Source organism: Taudactylus pleione, unplaced genomic scaffold (assembly GCF_031769625.1).
Source record: "Taudactylus pleione unplaced genomic scaffold, aTauple2 ptg000454l, whole genome shotgun sequence".
In the NCBI taxonomy this organism is placed as follows: domain Eukaryota; kingdom Metazoa; phylum Chordata; class Amphibia; order Anura; family Myobatrachidae; genus Taudactylus; species Taudactylus pleione.
In genome coordinates, this window is record NW_028284856.1 from 14,352,842 (window position 1) to 14,376,692 (window position 23,851).

The 23,851-nt window shown below is 49.8% G+C and overlaps 1 long non-coding RNA gene across 1 annotated transcript in view; it reads right to left on the reverse strand.

Annotated features, from left to right (window-relative positions):
• Positions 1-12,685: 12,685 nt before the first annotated feature.
• The window catches only part of LOC148505459 (uncharacterized), an 82,943-nt gene continuing 71,777 nt past the window's right edge, over positions 12,686-23,851 (reverse strand). Inside the window, exon 3 of the long non-coding RNA XR_015869897.1 lies at positions 12,686-12,860. This is a non-coding gene — a long non-coding RNA (uncharacterized LOC148505459). The remainder of the gene's footprint in view (positions 12,861-23,851) is intronic.

Below are 23,851 nucleotides of genomic sequence, written 5' to 3' on the forward strand. Positions count from 1 at the left end.
GATTAATGATACTGATACCTCCTTAAGCCCATTGGTAGCTTATTTTGTAGGGGCCAAACAAACCCACAAAAGCAATTCAGCCACAAAAGTGACAGTCCCTGTCACTGAAGTGCTTGATTTGTTAAACTGTGCATGTTTTTTTTAATATACAACATAATCTCAAGGACAATTCCATTGTACATCACTTTTCTTTTTATTGTACTTTACTGAGCTGTACTTTACTAGGGCATTGTTGATGGTCTTCTGGTTTGCAAGGCCCATTTCTCTGTTCTTTACAGTAGTATCTGCAACTCTGTTCATATAATTATTACTCAATCAATCAATCAAATCAAATCAAGCAATGGCATGCTTTTTCTGGCTTCCACGCTATGGGCCAAATGTAATAGGTAGTCTGTTTTGGTAAGTTGCGAGTTTGGTGCTAAACTCGCAATTTTTCACAACTCTCCAATGTAATAGCATGTCTAATCACTAAAACTCACATTTTTCAGAGTTACTAAAACTCTCCATTCTCAAACTCGCATCCAGATGTTTTCACATTGAAAACAATCAACTTGCCCAATGTAATAGAGTGTCTGTTTCAGACTCGCAAAAAAAAGTTTACCAAAAGTCCCCAAATAATAGACCTGCTTCAGGCTAGCGAGTACATCCTGAGCAGGTCAGATTAACACAGAAACATGCACATATCCATGAGATATGTACATGTTTCTGTGTGTACTTATGTTAAATGGTTTTAAATAAAAAAAAAAAAAACGTGCACCCCCTCCCCAAAAGCATAACCAGCCCCGGGCTTTATAAAGCCTGTTCTTGTTCTAAAAATACAGGGGCCAAAATGCGTAGGGGGCCCCTGTATATTAAGAACCAGCACAGGGCTTTGTTGAGCTGGTCCTAGTTCTGGAAAATCAGGGGACAAAACGAGTAGGGGTCCCCTGAAAATTCTAGAACCAGCACCGAACTCTGTCGAGCGGGGGGATAATGCCACAGCCAGGGAAAACCTTTCAGCAAGCCTCCCCTGCATGCTGGTATTTGGAGAACCACAAATACCAGCATGCGGGGCATTACGGGCCCGCTGGCACTTGTAGTTCCACAACTAAAGAAATACGTAAATAAACAAACTTACACCGTGAAAGTATAATTTTAATAAAACATTCATGCACATTCACACTCACACTCACACATACTCACCTAGTATCCGAAGTAATCCATAGGGGTGTACCTGAAAAAAAAATCCATACTCACCTCTCCTATGCGTCGATCACGTCCTCTTCTGCAAGTAGGCAATCCAGGGGTTAAAATAAAAAAATGGAAAAAAACCGAACCATACGGACCGAGCAAAGGTATGCGTGTACACATACCTTTGCTCCACGTAAATGACCGGGGCACACGTGTGCCCCGTCAGTGAAGGGGCCGCCAGCCAGTCAGGGAGCATCTCCATCGGAGCAGCTCCCTGATTAGCTGAATGCGGCCAGCCTGTGTGTTCCATAGACGTCTATGGTGAGAAATCCCCATAGACGTCTATTGTGGGAACCGCTACATCGTAGCCACAAGATTAATTGATGTTAATCTTGTGGTTACATCAATGATACAATGTCGCGTGTGCCCCGGTCATTTACGCGGAGCAAAGGTATGTGTACACACATACCTTTGCTCGGTCCGTATGGTTCGGTGTTTTTCCGTTTTTTTATGTTAACCCCTGGATTGCCTACTTGCAGAAGAGGACGTGATTGATGCATAGGAGAGGTGAGTATGGATTTTTTTTTCAGGTACACCCCTATGGATTACTTCGGATACTAGGTGAGTATGTGTGAGTGTGCATGAATGTTTTATTAAAATTATACTTTCACGGTGTCAGTTTGTTTATTTACGTATTTCTTTAGTTGTGGAACTACAAGTGCCAGCGGGCCCGTAATGCCCCGCATGCTGGTATTTGTGGTTCTCCAAATACCAGCATGCAGGGGAGGCTTGCTGGTACTTGTGGTTCTACAAATAAAGACAATATGGAAAATTTAATTTTACACTTTACACTATCAACCCGGCACCCACTGCCCTAGGGTGCCGGGGATAGCCCCGGGCTATCAGTCTAGGCCTGGGGTGCCCTGGAGAGGGGTACCCCTTTATTGGGGGGTACCCAACTCCCCAGGGATCCCCGGCCAGGACTGACTAGCGGTCAGGGGCAATGCTTTGGCCGGGGAAACCGCTGAAAGGTTTTCCCTGGCTGTGGCATTATCCCCCCGCTAGACAGAGTTCAGTGCTGGTTCTAGAATTTTCAGGGGACCCCTACTCGTTTTGTCCCCTGATTTTCCAGAACCAGGACCAGCTCAACAAAGCCCTGTGCTGGTTCTTAATATACAGGGGCCCCCTACGCATTTTGGCCCCTGTATTTTTAGAACCAGAACAGGCTTTATAAAGCCCGGGGCTGGTTATGCTTTTGGGGAGGGGGTGCACGTTTTTTTTTTTTAACACACACAGAAGCCATCACGGATCTCACTGATCTGTGATGGCTTCTCTAAAACTCACACCTTTTAATGCTACTCGCATTAAAAGGTGTCAGTTTACATAGTCCTAAACTCGCCTGCACTCGCAAATGCAGTAGTCTCGAGCTGAAAAGTTCGCAGGCTATTGAATTTGCGAGTTTCAGTACAAACTCGCACTTTTTAAAAGTGCGAGAAAATATGAGATATGGTAAGAACTTACCCTTGTTATCTCTATTTCTACGAAGTCCATAGGGTTCCACAGGATACCTTGGGGTATAGGTGTGACGTCAGTCGCAGGGCACCAAAGAGTTAAGCTTTCAGCCTCCCAGGATGCACTAGGTCCCCCTCCTATACCCCGCCCCCGGGCCAAGGCACCTCAGTTAGTTACCAAGCCATAGGCCAGAGGAGGAGAAGGAAGAGAGAGAACAAAGATCTGGACACATACAAGAATCACATTCTCACCAGAGGGAGACGGAAAACCGGTGACCAGAGCAAAGCCCATCTGCAGCACAGGTGCGACAGGGCGGGAGTCCTGTGGAACCCTATGGACTTCGTAGAAATAGAGATAACAAGGGTAAGTTCTTACCATATCTCATATTTTCTACTTCAGGGTCCATAGGGTATCCACAGGATACCTTGGGGATGTCCCAAAGCAGTATCCTTTAAGGGTGGGGACGCTCCTGTGCAGAAAGGAGAATCCGCCGCCCGAAGGAAGCATCCTGAGAGGCGAAGGTGTCAAACCTGTAATACCTCACGAAGGTATGGACAGAAGACCACGTAGCAGCCTTGCAGATCTGAACTGCCGAGGCACCACGTCGAGCTGCCCACGAAGTACCCACAGACCTAGTGGAATGAGCCTTCAGAGAAGGAGGGACCGGTAGGCCTTCATGAAGATAAGCTTCAGAAATAGCCATACGGATCCAGGCTGCCAAAGTTTGCTTTGAAGCAGGCCAACTCTTTTTACGGAAGCCAAAGAGGACAAACAAAGCGTCCGACTTCCTAAACGAAGAAGTGCGGTCAACATAAGTCCTTAAGGCCCGCACAACATCCAAAGAGGCCTCACCCACGGAAAGACCCGGTGAGTTAAAGGCCGGAACAACTATTTCCTCGTTAATATGAAACTGGGAAACAACTTTGGGAAGAAACTCGGGCCGATTGCGGAGCACTGCCCTGTTCCCATAAAAAACCAAGAAAGGGGGTCTACAAGAAAGAGCCCCTAACTCAGAAATACGTCTGGCCGAAGCAATGGCCAGAAGGAAAACAGTCTTAGCTGTTAGCCATTTAAGATCCACTGAGCCCAGTGGTTCAAACGGCGGTCCTTGGAGAGCCCTCAGGACCACAGCCAAATCCCAAGGCGCCACAGGTGGAACAAAGGGCGGCTGAATGCGGAGAACACCCTGCATAAAGGTGCGCACATCCGGGATTGTAGCAATCCTACGGTGAAACCAGACAGATAGGGCCGAAACCTGTACTTTCAAAGAAGCAAGGCGAAGCCCATGATCTAGTCCCGCTTGCAGGAAGGCGAGAATCCGAGACAGACGAAACTCCCGCGGTGCATAACCTCTCGGTCGACACCACTGGAAGAACGTATGCCACACGCGATGGTATATCCTCGCGGAAGACGGTTTCCGAGCTCGCAACATGGTACGCACCACAGAGCTGGAAAACCCCCGGGACCTCAGCATGGCCGTCTCAACAGCCACGCCGTCAAAGACAGCCGAGTCAGGTCCGGGTGAAGGCAAGGACCCTGAGACAGAAGGTCCGGTCGTAGCGGCAACCGCAGAGGAATGTCCACGGACAGACCCTGAAGGTCTGAGAACCAGTGCCGTCTGGGCCACGCGGGAGCTATCAACAGGAGCATCCCTCCTTCCTGTTTGAATTTCCGGATTACCCGTGGAAGAAGGGAGACCGGAGGGAACAGGTATGCGAACCGGAACGTCCACCGGACGGACAGAGCATCCACCAGAGACGCCCCTTCGTCTCTTGTGCGAGACCCGTACACCGGCAACTTGTTGTTGTGCCGGGACGCCATGAGGTCGATTTCTGGAAGACCCCACCTGTCCACCAGTAGTTGAAAAACGTCCGGGTGCAGGGACCATTCCCCCGGATGAACGTCCTGGCGACTTAGAAAGTCCGCCTCCCAATTGAGCACTCCCGGGATGAAGACCGCTGATATGGCCGGAAGATTGCGCTCCGCCCAAACCAGGATCCGAGAGACCTCTACGAGAGCCGCCCGACTGCGAGTTCCTCCTTGCCTGTTTATGTAGGCCACGGTGGTAGCGTTGTCCGACTGGACCTGCACCGGGCGACCCTGGAGAAACCGCTGTGCCTGCTGGAGAGCATTGAAGACCGCACGGAGTTCCAAGATATTTATTGGAAGCTCCGCTTCTGTCGGCGTCCACCTGCCCTGGAACAAGTGTGGACCCGAAACTGCTCCCCAGCCCCGAAGACTGGCGTCCGTTGTCAACAGGACCCAATTTGGAACCCAGAACGGACGTCCCTTGTTGAGGTGGGTCGTCTGTAACCACCACGTAAGGGACAGGCGAACCTCCTGGGTGAGCACAATCGTCTGGGACTTCAGAGACTGAGTCAGCCCGTTCCACTTGGACAGGATCAGGTGCTGCAGAGGTCTGGAGTGAAACTGGGCGTATTCCACCATGTCGAACACCGACACCATGGAGCCCAGTAACCTCATCGCCGAGTGTAAGGACACCCGGCGGCTGTGCAGACAACTGCGCACCCTTGACTGTAAAGCAGAGATCTTGTCCTCCGTCACGAAGATCCTTTGCTGTCCCGAGTCCAATAAGGCTCCAAGATGCAGAATCCTCCGAGACGGGATTAGAGTGGACTTCTGCCAGTTGATTAGCCAGCCGTGCCGTTGCAGCAGTGCAATGGTCAGGTCCAAGTGGCGTAACAGGAACTCTGGAGATCCTGCCACCAATAACAGGTCGTCCAAATACGGCAACATGCGGACTCCCTGCAGCCGCAGAGAAGCCGCCATGACCGCCATCACCTTGGTGAAAACACGTGGTGCTGTTGCCAGGCCAAAAGGTAACGCCCGAAACTGGAAGTGGTCGCTGCTGATTGCAAACCTGAGGAACTGTTGATGGCGCCAAAGAATAGGGACATGCAGGTAAGCGTCCTGTATGTCTAATGACACCAAGTAGTCCCCAGGTTCCAGCGCCAGAATGATGGACCGTAGGGTCTCCATCCGAAACTTCGGGACCCGCAAAGACTTGTTGAGTGCTTTGAGGTTGAGAATCGGACGATATGACCCATTGGGTTTCTGTACCAAAAATAGATTTGAATAGAAACCCTGGCCCCTCTGGGAGAATGGAACCGCCACTATAACTCCAGCCTGGAGCATAGTGTGCAATACCTTCCGCAGCTCCGTAGCCTTGTTCCGGTCTGATGGGAGACCCGTGGTGAAGAAGCGAGCCGGGGGTCTGTGCCGGAAGGAGAGGGCGTATCCGTGGGAAACCACCTCCAGAACCCAAGTGTCTGTCGTAGTGGTCGACCAACACTGGGCGAACTGTAGCAGACGGCCTCCCACCCTGGGATCCCCCAAAGGGAGGCCCGGACCGTCAGGCCGCAGGCTTGTCATCTGGCTTGGGGGCCGGACGTCTGGTACTCCATGCCTGCTTCCGGGGCTTGACCGATTTCTTAGGGCCAGCCTGTCGAGGAAACGACTGTGGTTTGGGCCTGCCCTGGGCCCTAGATGACCGAAAGGATGATGGTCCCGAACCAGAAGGAGCAGCGGCCGACGGGAGACAGGCAGATTTGGCTGCCGCCAGCGTGGCCACAATCTTATCCAGATCCGGACCGAAGAGAACTTCTCCGGTAAACGGCAACGCTTCCAGACCTTTCTTGGAATCTGCGTCCGCCTTCCAGGATCGCAGCCACAAGGTGCGACGAGCAGCTACCGCTGCTGAAGAAATTCTAGACACCAGAGTACTAATGTCTAGAGCCGCCTCGTTGATGTAGGTGGCCGAATCACGGAGATTGCCAATCAACTCCGCCTGATCGGCCGGACAGTCGGATTCAAAAGAAGCCTCTAATGAATCCGCCCAGCGCTCCATCGCTCTGGCAACCCAGCAAATGGCCATAGCCGGCCGTGCTGCCCCCCCTGCAAGGGAATAAGCGGACTTCAGGCAGATTTCTACCTTGCGGTCCGTAGCATCCTTAAGGGAGGACATGGATGGCATCGGCAATGTGGCACTACGGACAAGACGGGTCACGTGAGAATCCACCTGTGGAGGGGATTCCCACTTCGCAAAATAATTATCCGCGAACGGATAAGCCACCGCCAGGCGTCTCTGCGGCTGGTATCTTTTGCCAGGTTGTTTCCACGCCTCCTCTAAATGGTCCACCAACTGACCCGAAAGAGGAAAGACTGTGGCATCGCCCTTCACATCTTTGAAAAAGGCATACTTAGATTTAGCCGCTGGGGGAACTTCGTCCTCAATCACCAAGGCTGTGCGGACCGCCCGAATAAGTCCAGGAATATATACTTTGGACTTAGCATCAGCGTCCTTAGTATGGAGAGGTTCCTGATCGTAAGGATCTAGAATCTCCCCATCATCAGACGTCCCTTCGTCATCCTCATAAGGAGCGGACAGAGACGCCACTGGCCTTTTATGAGACCGCATCACAGACTCCCCTTGCAACACATCCGACAAGTGCTGTACAGAACTCGTCAGGGAGTTAACCCACGCTGGCTCCTGAGAACCCGGGAGCGGGGAAATAGGGAGACTGTGGGGTACCACCAATTGTCGTGGGAACCCCTGCATGGGTGACGACACCACAGACTGCTGGGACAAACCCATCGGAGTAAACGCGGGCTGCGGAGCTAACTGGCCCACTAAAGCTGTTAACGCCTGAGCGAAACAAGCCCAGGGCGGCTCCTGTACCGGTGCTGTAACCGTAATAGGCCGCGCCATGGACAAACACTGCCGGCAAAGGCCCTCCGCGCTACCCTCCCCCTCCGCTAACGGTACTTTGCACGTGGTACACTGTAGCCGGAGGGGAAAATCACTTTCAGACATGATGGCACCACGTATGTGACCTCTCTCACCAATTAAGTATTAAATAGGCGAGAGACCACCCTGCAGCACCGCACCGCAAGGGCTTTAGCAGAAAGAACAGGGACAGTAATAAAGCTGACAGTTTAGAGAAGAAAAGATTACAGGCAGCAGCGCTAGCACAGTCACATACAATGCAGAAAAATAACAATTCCTGCACTAACAGCGCTGATCACTCAACTACACAGACACAGGGCCTGGTAGGAAACAGCGCTGCATACACAGACCTGACCACAGCGGAGGAGAGGTATGCGGGGGGACCCAGACCACGATGCTTCCGTCCAGCGCTTCCAGCAGCGTTCACCATGCGTTCTGGAGAAGATGGCCGCCGAGGAGCAGAGAGGAGGCTGGCCTGGGGGAGGAGCGCTGCCACAGGACCAGTCGGCAGCATGCAGAGAGGGCTGTGTGCAGCGGGGGAGGCGCCGGCTGTGAGACAGGGAAGGTGCGCTCCCCTGGCATGCATTTAACCCCTGGGACACCGCAGCGCTACCGCTCTGCTGCGGTCCGCTGTCCCAGGGGGTAGTGGAAGCGCAGGTTGGTCGCCTGGCTCCACGCTGCAGCCAGTCCCCAGGGAGCCCCCTGCCTGGGGACTTAGGACCATGTGATCAGCGGGGACCCACCGCGGGACCCCGCTGCTTACCTCTGTCCCCCTTGAATCCGGCCATGGTCCGGAGCATCTGGGGTCACCGCTAGCTGTGACCCCAGACGCCCACCAGCATCCCCGGATCAGTACCGGCGTTCTGGTACCGGCGGGGTGTAGGGAAGACAGCATGGACGTCAGGACTGACTGTCCATGCTGTTCATCCAGTTGTGCAGCCACAGCTGCATGAAGAATAAGCTTCAGGGGCTCTTCTAGCCCCCACTCCAACAGGTGCACCCGACTCCGGCCGGGCACCAAACTAAACTGAGGTGCCTTGGCCCGGGGGCGGGGTATAGGAGGGGGACCTAGTGCATCCTGGGAGGCTGAAAGCTTAACTCTTTGGTGCCCTGCGACTGACGTCACACCTATACCCCAAGGTATCCTGTGGATACCCTATGGACCCTGAAGTAGAAAGTGCAAGTTTGTACTGTTACTAAAACTGACTACCTATTACATTTGGCCCTATATGTTTGCCAGGCCCATGTTTCACTTTTTCTATTCTTTATAGTTACTTCTAATTGCTTACCTGTTTGTTTAATCAGTAATCAATTAATCAATGCATTACCTGGCTTCCATTACAAAAATAGTATTAAATACTCTACCTCCATTTCCCTGTACTGGCCTCTGATCTAGTTCTAGATTATTGAAACATTCTATAGCATTGTATAGTTTTATATTACACTGCCACCCTGTCTGCCACTCCAGTGACACTATATTTCCTAGATGTACTTTATTCTTTTAAACTGCCATGTTTGTGTGCCATTCTGTCGCTTAATTTAGCCAGTTAGCTCATTGCAGCCTTTGGCCAATATGGGTGAAAGCTGAAATGAATACTGTGAGCTATGAGAAGGTCATAATTGACTGGAAATTATTGGAATTTAATGTCATTGAGGTTAATAATAATGTAAGAACAAAAATAGGGGAATGGGTATGGCCCACATCAGCACAGTTCCGAGCAGCGGAAGCCCGACAGCGCTGGAAATCCCGATCCTGGATAGGTGAGTATCTACTAACCTAACCCCCCTAACCCTAACCCTCCTTAGGGGTGCCTAACCCTAACTTCCCCCCCAAGTGCCTATCCCTAATCCCCCCTCTAAGTGCCTAACCCTAACCACCCCCTTCCCCGCTGCCTAAACCTAAGTCCCCCGGGGGGGGTGCCTAACTGTAAGTCCTCCCCAGGGGTGCCTAACCCTAACCCTCCCTCCCCCTAGCCTAACCCTAACCCTCCCGGGGGGGTGCCTAACCCTAAGTCCCCCCCGGGAGCCCTAAACCTAACCCTCCCCCCCCGCGGCTGTCCGCTCTCGGCGCCCGGCATCGCTACGATCGGGATGCCGGGCGCCGGTCTCCCGGCGTCAGGGAAATGCGGGCGTCTACATCTAGATGCCCGGCATTTCACCCTTGCCGGGATATGACAGTCGGGAAGCCGGCAGCCGGTATTTAGGCAGTCGGCTTCCCGATTGCTTCCCAAAACGGGCCCTCCTTAAATTTTTTTTGCTGTTTTTATCAATTTAAAAAAAAAATCCAAATCCAGAACACTTAAGGGTGATTTTGGCAAAACCAAAACACAATGATTAATTAGAACCAATACCAAAAACACAGGGATCCGCACACATCTCTAGTGTATGTATATATTAGGGGTGTGCACCGGCCACTTTCCGTGTTTTGTGTTTTGGTTTTGGATCTGGATCTTTCTTCGGGTTTTGGATCTGGATTGGTTTTGCCAAAACCACCCTTCCATGTTTTGGGTTCTGGGTTTTGTGTTTTGGATCTGTATTTTTTTGAAAAAAAAGCATAAAAACAGCTTAAATCACAGAATTTGTGGGTTTTTCTGCTCCTATGCAATTATTAACCTCAATAACCTTCATTTCCACTCATTTCCAGTCTATTCTGAACACCTCACAATATTGTTTTTATGGCCAAAAGATTGCACCGAGGTAGCTGGATGACTATGGTAAGCGACACGAGTGGGCGGCACAAACACGTGGCCCATCTAGGAGTGACACTGCAGTGGCAGACAGGATGGCAGTTTGAAAAACTAGGCCCCAAACAGTACATATTGCAAAGAAAAAAAAGAGGTGCAAGATAGAATTGTCCTTTGGCCCTCCCACCCACCCTTATGTTGTATAAATAGGACATGCACACTTTAACAAACCAATCATTTCAGCGGCAGGGTCTGCCACATGATGTGGCTGAAATGATTAGTTAGTTTGGGCCCCCACAAAACAAGCTGGCAATTAATGTGTCCCTGCACAAACTGGCTCTACGGAGGCAAGATGTCGTCCTCATCCTCCTCATCCAACGATTCCTTGGATAAAACAGGAAAAAGGGATTTAAGTGTCCCTGGACTGCTTACGGTCTTAGCCAAAGTTTCTGAACTTGACAGTAACTTTTCATGAATGCGCTGCAGGTGCCGTATAAGGGAGGATGTTCCTAGGTGGTTAACGTCCCTACCCCTACTTATTTCACCTTTACATATGGTACATATGGCAAGACAGTTGTTGTCCGGATTTGGATAGAAATATTGCCAGACCAAAGAGGTGGAATGTTTGGTCTTCTGCCCAGGCATGACCGTGATGGGCTTTTTCATCCCACGGACAACAACTGTCTCCCCCGGCGCCTGATTTAAACCAACCACATCACCATCAGAATCCTCCTCGCCAACTTCCTCCTCAGCGCCAGCTACACCAGTATGCTCATTCTGTTGTACTTCAACAGTGACATCTTAAATTTGCATATCAGCAAGTGGACTGTGGGTGCTCCTTTCAGCACTTGCAGGGGGCGTGCAAATGGTGGAAAGAGCCACCTTTTCCCGTCCAGTGCTGGGAAGGTCAGGCATCGCAACCACCACCACACTTGGACTCTCCTTGGGATTTGTGATATCTTCTTAGAACGCACAGTTCTTCGCTGTGCTTTTGCCAGCTTAACTCTTTTGATTTTTTTAGTGGGAGGAGGGCTTCCATCGTCATGTGAAGCTGAACCACTAGTCATGAACATAGGGAAAGACCTTAGCCATTCCTTGCCACTCCGTGTCGTAAATGGCATATTGGCAAGTTTACTTTTCTCTTCAGATGATTTAAATGTTTTTTTCAAGGTCATTTTCCTGAACTTTGCCATTTGGGATTGTATGTGCCCTCTACTATGACATTGGGCATCGGCCTTGGCAGACGACGTTGATGGCATGTTATCATCTATGTCATGACTAGTGGCAGCAGCTTCAGCACTAGGAGGAAGTGGTTCTTGATCTTTCTCTATTTTATTTTTATCGGAGAAAGTTTGGTCCTCCATTTATGTTATATCGATTTGATATATACGTGCGGCTAAGGCGCACACAAACACAGAAAATATTTTTTTATTTTTGCTGGAGAGTAGTGCACTTTGTGGGTTACACCACCCTTTAAGAAATGAGCCAGCTGGCTCTTTACTTATGGGACACAGGCGCACGCTTGGCGCTGCTCCTTTGTTGATGCACGTGTGGCTACTGCGCACACAATTCACAAACACAGAAAATATTTTTTTATTTGGTTTGGAGTGTACTTTGGGGGTTACAGCACCCTTTAACGGTCAAGCCAGCCGGCCCTTTACTTATGACACAGGCGCACGTTTGGCACTACTTTGTTGATGCACGTGCGGCTACTGCGCACACAATTCACAAACACAGAAAATATTTTTTTATTTGGTTTGGAGTGTACTTTGGGGGTTACAGCACCCTTTAATGGTCAAGCCAGCCGGCCCTTTACTTATGACACAGGCGCACGCTTGGCGCTACTGCGCACACAATTCACAAACAGAAAAAATATTATTTTTTTTTTAGCACTAGGGGGGAGCACCCCTGACGGACAGAACACCCCCTGGACAACACTACAGCACCCCTTTAGTACTGGGACACTGCACAGGACTTTGGAGTGGACACAGCCCCTATGGACAACTGACTGCACAACACAGTCCAGCCAGCCCCTATGGACTTTGAAGTAGTGGACACAGCCCCTATTGACAACAGCAGCACAGCACAACACAGCCAGCCCCTATTTACTTTGAAGTAGTGGACACAGCCCCTATGGACAACAGCAGCACAGCGCAGCACAGCACAACACTACTCTGCACTACACTACACTACACAGCCCAGCCAGCCCTAACTCCCACCCTCCCTCTTCACTGTCCACAGCCAAGTGAGAAAATGGCGCCGACGCGGGTACCTTATATAGGATCCAAAACCCGCGAGACCCGGAAGGCGGGATGATGACGTTTTGCCTCGATTTCAGATCCGAGTCAGGCGGGAAAAGTCGAGCCTGACTCGGATCGGCCTCGGATCGGGGGGGCTCGGGGGGGTTCGGATTTCAGAAATCCGAACCCGCTCACCCCTAGTATATATATATCTGTTACAATCAACAAATCTAAATCTATTTCTGCATCTATACATACTCAAACCTTATTTTTTGTTTTTTTTACATGGAGAAATATAAAGCACTATATTTTAATTTAAAATCTTTACTTTATGAAAAAAAAATAACATATAACAAATGTGTAAAATGTGAACTTAAACAGAAAAAACCTAATAAAATAGATTCAACAGTCTGTCTATAGAATCTTGCACTGAATTCAGGGTGCCTTGCATTCACAATAATTTGGCTCTCACAGACTGGCAAAATAGTGGCCTCCCAACATCAGCATCTACATAAAAAAAAGAAAAAAATGGGAAAATAACATTACTACAAAGTACAAACACAATTATGCTTTGGAGTGACAGCATCACATAACATACCAAAAATTCTACAGTATACTTTGGAGCAAATTGCTTACTGTACACTTACAGACAGACATGTTTCTCTATTCCTGTTAATGCTGTTATTGAAATAATACAAACCTTTTTTTTCCTCCATTAATCATGGAAGCATTAGGAAACAAACAGTGCTACCTATTAGTATACATACCTGTTTAAATGATAAAAAACAACATATAGAAAAACTTTTTCTTTACCTCCTACTTCACCCACAATGTCACTCACAGCAGCTTCTGCCCCAAATTTGGAGCTGTCATTGGCCACCTATGGAATGGGGTGGGGACAAGTGAACCAGCAGGGGATGGGCAAAAAATGGTGCTGGAGCCCACACTAATGTGGATGCAGGGGTTGAAGATGGGGGCAGGGTAAATTAACATCCAGGGGATGAGGTGGGGGCACGAACTGGGGACTGTTCAGAGGATGAGGTGGTGGTATGGGCTGGAGACTGTTCAGGGGATGAGGTGGTGGTATTAGCTGGAGACTGTTCAGGGAATGGCCTGGAGATTGTTCAGGGGATAAGGCTAGGGCACAGGCTAAGGACTGTTTAGAAGATGAGGTGGGGGCACAGGTGAGGAATTTTTCAGGGTATGAGGTTGGCACATGAGCAGAGAATTTTAACATAAAATATCTGAAAAGAGGTACTGGTGCACTTAGCTTTAGCTGCCTTAGTGTCCAAACATTGGTGCCCACCAGCACCCAGAAACAAAGTATATATATATATATATATATATATATATATATGGGTATAGTTGTCCAAACACTCTTGGTGCTGCTAGTTTTCTCAGATGTTGTCTTTAATTAATAAATCTCAGTCACAGAAAAAGGGAATTCCCATGATGTTTTCAATTCCAAATGATGAAAAAAATGGAGATGTCCTGGTATCGTGTATTGGTCTTTTCAGAAGACCAACCATATGGAGCACCCAGATTGGTGCAAAAAAGTGAGCATAAATGGGGAGACTACAGAATTTTCCTTCTCTCTTCCAGCACACACGTCTCAGGTGTCCTCAGGTGGCTCCTATTATATCCAGAAGCAGGTTAGTCCAAATCAGCTGCCAATATGTTTCCAGTTCTATGACTCTTGCTCAGGGCTGTTTGGACTAATCTGCACTGAGCCTGCTATTTATGGGTAAACTGACCCAGAAGTAAACAATCCACATTTTTGGAAAAAGGGAAAAGTAATTTAATCAACCATTAGAAACATTCTATGGTATCATTCATCTTATCTATTAGTAATATAATATAAGTTAAATTCCTGTTATACTGCGATATCGGACTTGAGAAAAAGTCACTCTTATAGTGTTTCTGGGTTGCTATTATATGAATATGCCGCTGAGTTGTTGTTAAGTGCGTGCCTCGTGGACGTTTATTTCCGGTGCTCTGTATATTATCAGCCGGTGTTCCCTTTGTAAAGTTCGTTCTGAATTTGATGATGTCACTTCCGGTGACTATCAGAGTTTTAGCATGTGGTCCATTTGTAGTTCTTGAAGGCAATCTAATATGTATGGGTGCCCATATTTTTAGTACTGGAATATTGCATTTGTCCATGAAAAATTATGTTTGTCCATGAAAGCTGACATTTTGCCTCTTTCTGAGATCTGAAATTTGGCTGGAAAGATCCGAGCCTGCACATCTCTAGTTTATATAGGAGTTGCATTGCTATTATTGTTTGATATACTCATCTGCATGAGAACACAGGTCTGGAGCACAGTGGACTGCAACAAAAATATGAGATATGGTAAGAACTTACCTTTGTTATCTCTATTTCTACGAAGTCCATAGGGTTCCACAGGATACCTTGGGGTATAGGTGATGATGTCAGGCATCGGGCACCATAGAGTTAAGTTTTCAGCCTCCCAGGATGCACTGAGGTCCCCCTCCTATACCCCGCCCCCGAGCCAAGGCATCTCCGTTATGTACCAAGCCATGGGCCGGAGGAGGAGAAGGAAGAGAGAAAAAAAAGATCTGGACACACACAAGAATCACATTCTCACCAGAGGGAGATGGAAAAACCGGTGACCAGAGCAAAGCCCATCTGCAGCACAGGTGCGACAGGGCGGGAGTCCTGTGGAACCCTATGGACTTCCTAGAAATAGAGATCACAAAGGTAAGTTCTTACCATATCTCATATTTTCTACTTCAGTGTCCATAGAGTATCCACAGGATACCTTGGGGATGTCCCAAAGCAGTATCCTTCAAGGGTGGGGACGCTCCTGTGCTGAAAGGAGAATCCGCCGCCCGAAGGAAGCATCCTGAGAGGCAAAGGTGTCAAATGCGTAATACCTCACAAAGGTGTGGACAGAGGACCACGTGGCAGCCTTGCAGATCTGGACTGCAGAGGCACCATGTCGAGCTGCCCACGAAGGACCCACAGACCTAGTGGAATGAGCCCTCACAGAGGAAGGAACCGGCAGGCCTTCATGAAGATAAGCTTCTGAAATTGCCATACGGATCCAACCTACCAAAGTTTGCTTTGAAGCAGGCCAACCCTTTTTACGGAAGCCATAGAGGACAAACAAGGCGTCAGTCTTCCGAAACGAAGAAGTGCGGTCAACATAAATCTTTAAGGCCCGCACAACATCCAAAGTGGCCTCACCCACTGAAAGATCAGGTGAGTTAAAAGCTGGCACAACGATTTCCTCGTTGATGTGAAAACTGGAAACATCTTTAGGAAGGAAACCAGGATGAGTGCGCAGCACCGTCCTGTTCCTATGAAAAATCAGAAAAGGGGGTCTACAGGAGAGAGCCCCTAAGTCAGAAACATGTCTGGCTGAAGCAGTGGCCAGAAGGAAAATAGTTTTAGCTGTCAGCCATTTGAGGTCTACTGAGCCCAGTGGTTCAAACGGCGGTCCCTGGAGAGCCCTCAGGACCACAGCTAAATCCCAAGGCGCCACCGGTGGAACAAAAGGTGGCTGAATTCTGAGAACACCTTGCATAAAGGTGTGCACATCAGGGATTGCAGCAATCCTACGATGGAACCAGACGGACAAGGCAGACACCTGCACCTTCAGAGACGCAAGGCGAAGCCCATGGTCCAGTCCCACCTGTAGGAAAGCTAATACTCTAGACAGACGGAACTCCTGAGGAGCATAACCTCTCGGCCGACACCACTGGAAGAACGTATGCCACACACAATGGTATATCCTTGCAGAGGATGGTTTCCGAGCCCTTAGCATTGTTTGCACTACAGAGCTGGAAAACCCCCTGGACCTTAACATGGCCATCTCAACAGCCACGCCATCAAAGACAGCCGAGTCAGGTCCGGGTGAAGACAAGGACCCTGTGACAGGAGGTCCAGACGTAACAGCAACCGCAGAGGAATGTCCATGGACAGTCCCTGGTCTGAGAACCAGTGCCTCCGGGGCCACGCTGGAGCTATCAACAGGAGCGTCCCTCCTTCCTGTTTGAATTTCCAGATTACCCGTGGAAGAAGGGAAAACGGAGAAAACAGATAAGCAAACCGGAACGTCCACCGGACGGACAGAGCATCCACCAGAGATGCCTTTTCGTCTCTTGTGCGAGACCCATACACCGGCAACTTGTTGTTGTGCCGTGACGCCATGAGGTCGATCTCTGGAAGCCCCCACCTGTCCACCAGAAGTTGAAAGACGTCCTGGTGCAGAGACCATTCCCCTGGATGAACGTCCTGGTGACTGAGAAAGTCCGCCTCCCAGTTTAGGACTCCCAGGATGAAGACTGCTGATATGGCCGGGAGATTGCGCGCCGCCCAAACCAGGATTCGGGACACCTCTATGAGAGCCGCCCGACTTCAGGTTCCTCCTTGCCGATTTATGTAGGCCACGGTGGTAGCGTTGTCCGACTGGACCTGCACTGGGTGACCTTGGAGAACCCGAGGTGCCTGCTGGAGAGCATTGAATACCACGCGGAGCTCCAAGATGTTTATTGGAAGCTCTGTTTCGGTCCAAGTCCACCTGCCCTGGAACAAGTGTGGACCCGTGACTGCTCCCCAGCCTCGCAGACTGGCGTACGTTGTCAACAGGACCCAATTCGCCACCCAGAACGGACAACCCTTGTTGAGATGGGTCGTCTGTAACCACCAGGATAGGGACAGGCGAACCACTGGAGTGAGCACCATCATCTGGGATTTTAGACTCTGAGGCAGTCCATTCCATTTGGACAGGATCAATTGCTGCAGAGGTCTGGAGTGAAACTGGGCATATTCCACCATGTCGAATACCGACACCATGGAGCCCAGTAACCTCATCGCCGAGTGCAGAGACACACGCCGATTCTGCCGACAACTGCGCACCCTCAACTGCAAGGCAGAGATCTTTTTCCCCGTCACAAAGATCCTTTGCTGTCCGGAGTCCAATAAGGCTCCGAGGTGCAGATTCCTCTGAGACGGGATCAGGGTGGACTTCTGGCAGTTTATCAACCGGCCGTGCCATTGCAGTACCGCAATGGTCAGGTCCAAGTGGCGTAGAAGGAGCTCTGGAGATCCTGCCACCAACAGAAGGTCATCCAAGTACGGTAACATGCGGACTCCCTGCAGCCGCAGGGAAGCCGCCATGACCACCATCACCTTGGTGAACACACGTGGTGCTGTCACCAGCCCAAAAGGTAACGCCCGGAACTGAAAATGGCCATTGCGGATTGCAAACCTGAGGAACTGTTGATGGCGTAAAAGAATAGGGACATGCAGGTAAGCGTCCTGTATGTCCAACGACACCATGTAATCCCCATGTTCCAGCACCAGAATGATGGACCGTAGGGTCTCCATCCGAAACCTCAGCACCCGCAAAGACTTGTTGAGTGCTTTGAGGTTGAGGATCGGATGATACGACCCATTGGGTTTCTGCACCAAGAGGGCATACCCGTGAGAAACCACCTCGAGAACCCAAGTGTCTGTCGTGGTAACCGACCAACACTGGGCGAACTGCAGCAGGTGGCCTCCCACTTTGGGATCCCCCAAAGAGAGGCCCGGACCGTCAGGCCACAGGCTTGTCATTGGGCTTAGGGGCCGGACGTCTGGTACTCCAGGCCTGTTTCCGGGGCTTGGCCGATTTTTTGGGGCCAGCCTGTCTGGGAAAAGACTGTGCCTTAGGCCTACCCTGGGCCCTGTAAGGCCGAAAGGACGACGTACCTGAACCAGAAGGAATCACAGCAGATGGAAGACATGCCGATTTGGCTGCCGCCAGCGTGGCTATGATTTTGTCCAGATCCGGACCAAAGAGGACTTCTCCATTGAAAGGCAAAGCTTCCAAGCCCTCCTTGGAATCAGCGTCCGCCTTCCAAGATTGCAATCATAAGGTGCGACGAGCAGCAACAGTCGCCGAAGAAATCCGAGACGCCAGGGTACTGATATCCAAGGCCGCCTCATTGATATAAGTGGCCGAGTCCCGGAGATTGCCTATCAACTCAGTCTGTTCAGCCGAACAGTCGGAATCGAAAGACGCCTCCAAATTATCAGCCCAGCACTCCATAGCTCTAGCTACCCAACAAATGGCCATAGCTGCCCCCCCCAGCAAGGGAATAAACGGACTTTAGGCAAATCTCTACCTTACGGTCCGTAGCATCCTTCAAGGAAGACATGGAGGGCATGGGCAATGTGGCACTGCGGACTAGGCATGTCACATGGGAATCCACCTGTGGAGGGGATTCCCACTTAGAATAATAATTATCCGCAAACGGATAAGCCACTGCCAAGTGCCTCTGAGGCTGATACCATTTGCCCGGATGTTTCCATGCCTAATCTAAATGGTCCACTAACTGACCCGAAAGAGGAAACACTGTGGCATCACCCTTAATATCCTTAAAAAAGGCATATTTAGATTTTGACACCGGAGGATTTTCATCCTCAATCACTAAAGCTGTGCGGACTGCCCGAATAAGTCCAGGAATATAAACCTTGGACCTAGCGTCCGACTCTTTAGTACGGAGAGGTTCCTGGTCCGAAAGATCCAGAATCTCCCCATCATCAGACGTCACGTCGTCATCCTCATAAGGAGCAGACAGAGACGCCACCAACCGCTTATGCGGCCTCAACACAGACTCCCCTTGTAACACGTCAGACAAGTGCTGTACAGAACTTGTCAGAGAATTAACCCACACAGGCTCCAGAGAGACTTGGGGAGGGGAAATAGGGAGACTGTGTGGTACCATCAATTGTCTCGGGAATCCCTGCATGGGTGACGACACCACCGACTGCTGGGACAAACTCATCTGTGAGAACGGAGGCTGCGGAGCTAACTGGCCCACGAGGGTTGTAAGCGCTTTGGCGAAACAAGCCCAGGGTGGCTCCCAGGGACCGTGAGAGTAATTGGCCGCGCCAATAAATAACACTGCCGACATAGCCCCTCCGCGCTACCTTCCCCCTCCACTATAGGTACCATACACGTAGTACACAAAAGCTGGAGAGGAAAGTCACTCTCAGACATGATGGTAAGTATGTGACCCCTCTCACTGATACTCGTAGTATAGTGTGAGACCACCCTGCAATCACCGCACCGCAAGGGCTTTAGCAGAAAAAATTAGGGACAGTGAAAAGGCTGACAGTAGAAAATGAAAGTACAGGCAGCAGCGCTAGCAGAAGTCACATACAATGCAAAGAAAATCAATTCCTGCACTAACAGCGCTGATAATCAACTACGCAGACACAGAGCCTGGTAGGACACAGCGCTGCATACACAGACCTGAACCAAACGGAGGAGAGGTATGCCGGGGGACCCAGACCGCGATGCCACCACTTCCAAGCTTCCAGCAGCGTTCACCATGTGCTTGTAAATATGGCCACCGAGGAGCATAGAGGAGGCCGGCCTGGGGGAGGAGCGCTGCCACAGGGCCAGTCAGCACAGTGCAGAGAGGGCTGTGTGCAGCGGGGGAGGCGCCGGCTGTGCTACAGGGAAGGCGGGCTCCCCTGGCCTGCAATTAACCCCCGGGACGCCGCAGCGCTACCGCTCAACCATGGTCCGCTGTCCCAGGGGGGTAGTGGAAGCGCAGGTTATGTACCTGGCTCCACGCTGCAGCCAGTCCCCAGGGAGCCCCCTGCCTGGGGACTCTGGACCATGTTTCAGCAGGGTCCCACCACAGGACCCCGCTGCTTACCTGCTGCCCCCTTGGATCCGGCCATGGTCCCAAACATTTGGGGTCACCGCTAGCTGTGACCCCAGATGCTTACCAGCATCCCCGGATCGGTACCGGCGTTCTGGTACCGGCGGGGGTGTAGGGAAGACAGCATGGACGTCAGCACTGACTGTTCATGCTGTACTTCCAGATGTGCAGCCACAGCTGCATTGAAGAAACTTCAGGGGCTATTCTTAGCCCCCCTCGAACAGGTGCATCCGACTCCGGCCGGGCACCAAACGAAACTGAGATGCCTTGGCTCGGGGGCGGAGTATAGGAGGGGGACCCTAGTGCATCCTGGGAGGCTGAAAACTTAACTCTATGGTGCCCGATGCCTGACGTCATCATCTATACCCCAAGGTATCCTGTGGATACCCTATGGACCCTGAAGTAGAAATGGCAGATTTGGACATAGATTTGTAGGTACATCATTCAAGACTATAGTTTTTTAAAACAACTGTTTTGTCACAGTAAAGGCTTCACATTTTTCTACATTATATTTATTTATACTATGTAAGAACACAGTTAACACTCACTTCCCATTGAAAGCAGAATAGTTGCCCATGAGAATCTACTCCACAAACATATCAAATACCATTAAACACATACACACACTTGAAGTCACTTACCTCTGTATAAATGGCAAATGGAAAACATTTTAGACACAAATTAGCCATCTGACTCAAACAATCTCCTCCAAAGTCAACTTGTAAAGGCTGTAGCCATCAGTAGATACTGTAGGCCTTATAAATCCATTAGCTCCTCCCTACGCGGAGCATAGCCTTGCATGCATACTCATTCTTACATACACAAAAGCGGGTATACATTTCAGGAAAACTCATATTCCAGCTTCCACTGCAAAATGGATCCTTAGTGTGAAATCCTGGAGCAGATCTTCAATATGAGGAGCCAGAAGGAGCTTGCAATGCTCCTGAAACAACCACTCAAATGAGGACACCACCAACCCAAATCCAGGAAACAACAGTGCAGTGGAAGATGATGGAGAGGTTCCAGGGTCAAGCCACAAAGACATTCCTGCAGGAGGAGCACACACAAACAATGGCAGTCATATTAGAGCAAAAGGAGCTTAAGATCCTTGTCCAACAAGCAATGAAAAAAATCCATAATGGTCCTCAGGGTTTGGGACCTACAGAAAAGACAAAGAACTAGCAAGAGATTGCTGGTGCAGTCAATGTGGAGGTGCCCGCTGGGCACACAGCTTGCTGTTTATGCAAACAGTAAGATATGTTTCACATGAAATTAACATAAATGTGTGTGAGGGCTGAACCTCAAAACAATGTAATGTTTTCTTCAGAAATAAAACTCTAAAAACCAGACTGTTTTTGAAGGGCCCATAATTGTGTGCTACCAAAACATTAGTGTCCATTAACATAGAGTGATCTGCATAAGACAGTTGGCAGTAATGCATATAGATGTGTTCACATACATCTATCCTTCATGCGCTACAAGTCGCATTACACATAACACGGAAACTAACTGCGACTCGGTAGCGCCAAGATTGTTTTCGTGCAACTCTTTCCCTTAAAATGCGTCTTATGATATGTCACTCTGACACTGTAACAATGCATTTCGCACGCAGATACACATGCAGTCGCACAGAGAATATAGGCATGCAGCATATCATTTTAATCATCAGAAGCTGCTTGTGCATCTTATTTGTATAACTTTGCGAATAAGACTAATTTTAATGGAAAAAGTTGCACAAAAGGATGCCCGCACTGCCGTATCGTGTTATGGCATGGAGTAACTAGAAGGGTTGTATAATGTACAAGGAGATTAGCTGTATGTGGACACACCTGTATTAGGTTTGCAATTTTGGTTGACTAGCCTCATGTTTACATCATATTAGACACTATAAATTTATGGATGATTTTATAAATGACTAAACATATTCTATGATATTGTTCTTCTGAAAGCACAGCAATTCATGATTTTTACAAAAATTGTCCAAATGTGCTCCTGCACAAAAAATGTCACTATGTGTTGACATTGTGTGTTGTATATGAGGACCTGAGGTTTTCCAAACACTCTTGTATAATATTTGACAACAGTTTTCACATCTATCAGTTCATATGGTTGGACTTACGCAGCAGACTGAAGCAAAAGCTAAGGAAGTGGCTCAATTATGCTACGGGGAGTGATGGGGGCATTTCCCTCAGTCCTTGAGGTTGATCCCAATGGAAAATCTGATACTGGGGAAGAGCAGGAATTGATAGGCCTCACCCACAGCAAATCATACAAGCCTACTTTATAAGCCCTGCATGCTGTGGCTGGTATACAGTAATTGATTATGTTGGTTGAAATGTTTTAAGAGAAATTTGTGTGCAATAAATGTAATATAATTTTTTTATTTTTTTCTATGAGCAGATGAGGAGCCTAACTCTCCGGGGGTTCATTTTGAGGGGGATGCAGCAAGTTCAATACTTCCACCATCAGTGGTTGTGAGGTCATGACATCATGCCAAGGGGCGGGGCCGCCAGCCACCATGAAAAACAACATTGCCGGGTGGGCTGTACTTCAGCAGTGATACTGGCTGCAGGGTGCCATTTCAGGCACAATGCTAGCCAGATGCAGGGACCATTGGGCGGTGCTGGTGCCACCCAATAGACCCCTGTGCTCTGTGTGGTGGCACTGCACGCATCCTCCTAGTTAAGGCCCTGGTGTCACCCCTCTCCACCAGTGACCTCCTGTTTGTGTTCAGGAAGATTTCAAGGTCACTGGTACAACACAATAAACTCCTGGAGAGGCAGACTGAGGCCATCATTGCCAGCATGCTGGAGCACTCTGCTCTTCTTTACCAGAGACTGCCTGGCCCACCAGCAGCATCAGGACCAGCCGCACAGTCCTCCACCTCAGAACAACCATCCCCCAGCACTGGCCAGGTTGATCATATTCCTGGCCAGGGGGGAAGAACATCTTGCCAGAAGCCATCCCCTTGCAGTGCTCTGTTTGCTGCAAAGTGAGCATGCTACAAGTGACTGTACAGTGATCTCTTGCCAGATGTTAGCTGTAGGCCCAAAATTCCTGATTGATGTTTTTCCATTTTGACAAGGATCTTAAGCTTCTTGAGGCAATTGTGTGTTTTTGCCCTACCTGGTACAGGAGTTGTCAGCAGTGGCGGCTCCTACATGCAGGGCCGACTCTTGGGGTGTTCGATCAGTGCAGTCGAACAGGGGCGCCACCCCATAGAGGGCGCACCCCTCCCCACATCCCGATTTCAGCACTGTCCCACTGTTCCACCCATGGGCCGAAGTGTCCCGTGGGTGGTCTGGTCAGGAGGTTGGACACTCCCACCGCATGCGCGCAGCATCCATTTAGTGCTGGGAGAGGGCTGGGAGAGGGCTGGGGGAATCCCAGCTAGTGACGGAGTGCTGGGCTTGCCCCCAGCCTGATGTTACACGGGAGGCATGCCATGCAGGCACACCCCCCAAAAAAATGTCACTTAGGGGGTGTGACCTTTGGTAATTAAGCAACATACACATTTCCGGTCATACGTGGCTTTGCCGCGCGAGACTAGTAGGTGCTTTATACCAAACCGGCACAGGGTGCGGCTACCCCTCAAGCCGGCCCTGCCTACATGTATCCTCTGGGGAGTGGTTGCCCATTGTAAGTGCTCTCTCTACTAAATGCAGTCCAGGCTGACAGTCCCAGTTAGAGAAAACACCTCCCCCTGGGACTGCCTGTGCAGGTGCGATTAGCAGGGAGCATTTTCAATGGGAAGCCACTCCTAATCAGTCCATGCAGATGATGGATTTTACTGGTCAGGCTGCAGTCCTGCA